Raw genomic sequence first — 3,742 nt, forward strand, 5'->3', positions numbered from 1 at the left:
CTTGACTGTTGCAGAATCAATAAATTATGGATTCAAATAGTGAAAAAAAACTATAATATAATAAAATATTTGTAATGTAGCACCCATATTATAAATTTACAATATTGCGCAAGTCTTCTCACTCAACAGCTCCTCGTTCCTTTGGCGATATTGCGCAAGTCTCCACTCACGTCCAGCAGGATCCGACCGACTCTGGCTGGCAGTGCATGGTTGACGGGCCATATTTCCGGCACAGGATTTTGTTGGTTATGGGTTCGTGGTTGGAGACGCGGAAGGACGTTTCATTCGTGGACAATCTAGCTATTTTGAAGGTTCTAATGACCCAGCTTTCACTGAAGTTCTAGCTACGAGGGAATGTCTTCTGTTTGCTTGCTCTCATCTCCTTGGGAAGACACTATATTTTCTACTTCTCAAGTTGTGGTTAAAGCTTTAAATTCTAGTACTATAGACTCTTATCTGTTCGGAATGCTCGCCTCTATATTTGGGATGATGCCTCTGTATTTCTGAATTTTATCGTTCTGTTGGCTTGTTCTCATCTCCATGGAAATGGCACTGTTTTCTTTAATTCTCAAGTTGTGGTTAAAGTTTTAAATTCTAGTACTATAATTCTTTGTTCGCTATGCTCGACTCCATATTTGGAATGGTGCTCTTGGATTTTATTTTTGAATTTTATCGTATCGTTTAATGAAGTTGTATTATTTCCTTTCAAAAAAAAATGTACAATTAATAATAATTAGTATATACTATAAATTGTTTAAATTAAAGATTTCATATTAGAAACATAAAAATACTATTAATTCTTAAATTAAATAAACTAATAGAACTTTTTTATAACAATTAAATAATTAATTATGAAAAAAAGAGGAGAGAGAAACAAAGTTGAAGCAAAGAGGGAAGATGAAAAGCCTATTTCATGCCCCATTCTAAATTCTACAAATGTGGCCAACGATCCACATGCTTCATCTCACCACCTAAATCAGAAGTTAATTTTACTGGAAGGGCCTGAATTATATATTCAATAACTTAATGAGTACCTAACTTTAATTTGTATCTTCAAAATACTTAAACTCCCACATTTATAACAATAAAATGTCTTTTGTCGCAATTGACAATTTTCGATGGCCGGATTGCCAACGTATTTAACACGCGGTTTTTATTTTAAATGAAAAATCCTTTTTAATTTTCTCTCTTGCATCTCAGCCCTCTCTCTCTCTTCTTTGCTCTCTTAGTCATCACAAATTATCAAATATATTGGATAAAACATAAACCCATTTCCCAGAAGCAATAATGAATGTCATTTTGCATGATAAGAAGATTAATTCACAGCTAGCAATAAGATTCTTGGTGGCTTCAAGAAAATAATGAACATAAAAAATCCAAAATAAGATCTTGTTTAATCAATTTTCGAAATTTTTGAAACCAGTCAATTGAATCCAAAACTTTTCCAGTAAAACTCGCAAAATCTCAAATTAACAAATCCAATCAATTACAAAGATTCTTTGCATTTCCTGGGTTCCTAAAGATCCGACAACCATCCTCCTCCTCCTTATCGTCTGATCCTCATACTTTGATGTTGATGCCAACTCCAGTCGCCTACTCGAAGTGGTGCTGCTGACGAAGCTCCGCTACCCTCCCCTTTATCAAATACATGATTCAATGTTGTAGAACTCGATGAAGATGATATGGAGAATAAAGATAGCAAAAAATTTCACAAGAATAATGCAAATAGCAAAAAAACAAATTCCAAGTAGAAAACATGAAAACAAAATAATAAAACAAAAAAAATCACCTTACCGCAACGGGCAACAGTCCATAGGATTGTTGTACTCGGACACTTCAGCCAAGGTGAAAACTTTCTCTTCACCACCCATTTGCTTTCTTATTCCTTTTTGTTGGAAAACTAGGTTTGCTTTTTGTATAAAGCTGAGATATTTGATTGTGGATTTGCTAGAGATTAGAGGAAAGAAGAGAGAGAGAGGGGACGAGGATAGAGGACTGAGTGGAAGAGAGAGAAAATTGGAAAGAATTTTTCATTTAAATAAAAAGCCACGTGTTAAATATGTGACAATCCGACGACTGAAAATTATTAATTGCGGCAAAAGGCATTTTATGGTTATAAATATGAGAGTTTAGATATTTTTAAGATACAAATTGAAGTTGGTACTCCCATTAAGTGATTGGGTATATAATTCAGGCCCTTCCAGTGAAATTAATTGGTAAACCTTCTGATAGTTGTGAGATAAGTAAGATGTTTCAGGTAACTAGAGAGAATTGTTCTTTTGCCATTGCTAGTGCCTATTACTTTCATAAGCCTTCCTCTGAATATATATACGCTGAGCTTAGATGGTTGGGACACGTGATTATGGGAGGCAGCAAATCAGGAAAACTTGCCTAAGATCTCGTGCATATGTATGAGTCTTGGTACGTGGAGTGATGTTCGACCTATTTGGTGAAAATCCACTTTTTCAACAATGATCATACTCTGCTCAGGTCTCATATACTGCCACACTCCTTAAGGTTTGAGCCTTACCGGCGTTTTGCTTGCCCTCTTGGCAGGGTCCGTCTCACCCTCTTCTGGGTTATCATCTTTCTTGACGAACCTCCTCAGGACTCCTTGCTGTATCAGTTGCTTGATCTCTTTTTTCAACTGCCAAGATTGCTCGGTGTCGTGACCTACATCCTTATGGATGCACAATATTTGCTCTTATCTTTTGTTCCTGCTGATTCTTCTCTAAGTTTAGATTATTTTCTTTACTTTTATTTGTTTTTTTCTCCTTTTTTTTAATATTATTTTCGAATTGAAAGAAAATCAAAAGGACTTTTTGAAATTTTGTTATTAGAAACAAGAGATATAAAAATAAAAAATTATAAAAATGAAAGAAAAAGTGATGAATAGAATTAATATTTATATTTAGATATCATTTGGTGAGTGAAAAGTCTATTTTAATTTTAGTTAAATAAACTACCCATATGTAATTGATTCTAATTTTTAAAATAATTTATACTCTCAATTGCAAATTTTTTTTCATTAAACACTAAAATAGAAAAATTAAAGGTTTAAATACCATAAATACAATTAACCTTATTTTTAAATACAACAGACAGACGAAAAATTTCTGAAACATAGATTGTCAGACTTTGTGAAGGAAAACACAGCATTACGACAGCAACATGACCAATAGTACAAATTGATGTTATATATGAGCCAACGGGAAGAGTTAGATATTATTAATTTTAAAATTACTGTGACTTGAGATTTAGTTTATATAAATTGTGCAATTACGTTTTTAATTTCTCAAAAAAGTGAATTAATAATCTTTATTTTTTCTATTTTATTATATTTAGTCCTACTTAAATATTACACTCTTTGATTATAAAAATTTAAAATTTATTTTGGGACTATAAGGCTCCGATTGTTTCCGTAAAATAACTAGCAGGAAACTATTTTTCACAATTTTCCATTATTTGTGGCGTTCAAGAAAATAAATCAACGGAAAATATTTTTCTGATCAAAGGAAAATTAAGTCATTTTTTAGGAGAAATAACTTTCCATTTTTGAGAGAGTAAAATATTTTTTAAAAATTGACAAACCTTATAAATCTATATTTTTTTAATTTATTAATCATCGTAGTCACTATCATCAGTCACTATTTACTACCGACCACCATCACTAGCTACCACCATTAGCGACTTTCATGATTACTCATGCCTGGCCTTACAATAAAAGTTTTTCATACATATA

General features: G+C 32.4%; 1 long non-coding RNA gene across 1 annotated transcript; it reads right to left on the minus strand.

Annotated features, from left to right (window-relative positions):
- Positions 1 to 1,368: 1,368 nt before the first annotated feature.
- LOC110010629 (uncharacterized) lies at positions 1,369 to 2,126 on the minus strand. The gene is made up of 2 exons (XR_002285635.3): positions 1,795 to 2,126; positions 1,369 to 1,635 (listed from the first exon to the last, which is right to left on the minus strand). It is a non-coding gene; the product is annotated as an uncharacterized LOC110010629 (long non-coding RNA).
- Positions 2,127 to 3,742: the final 1,616 nt, after the last annotated feature.

Source organism: Jatropha curcas, chromosome 8 (genome assembly GCF_041381405.1).
Source record: "Jatropha curcas cultivar XTBG-Jc1 chromosome 8, XTBG_Jcur_1.0, whole genome shotgun sequence".
NCBI lineage: Eukaryota > Viridiplantae > Streptophyta > Magnoliopsida > Malpighiales > Euphorbiaceae > Jatropha > Jatropha curcas.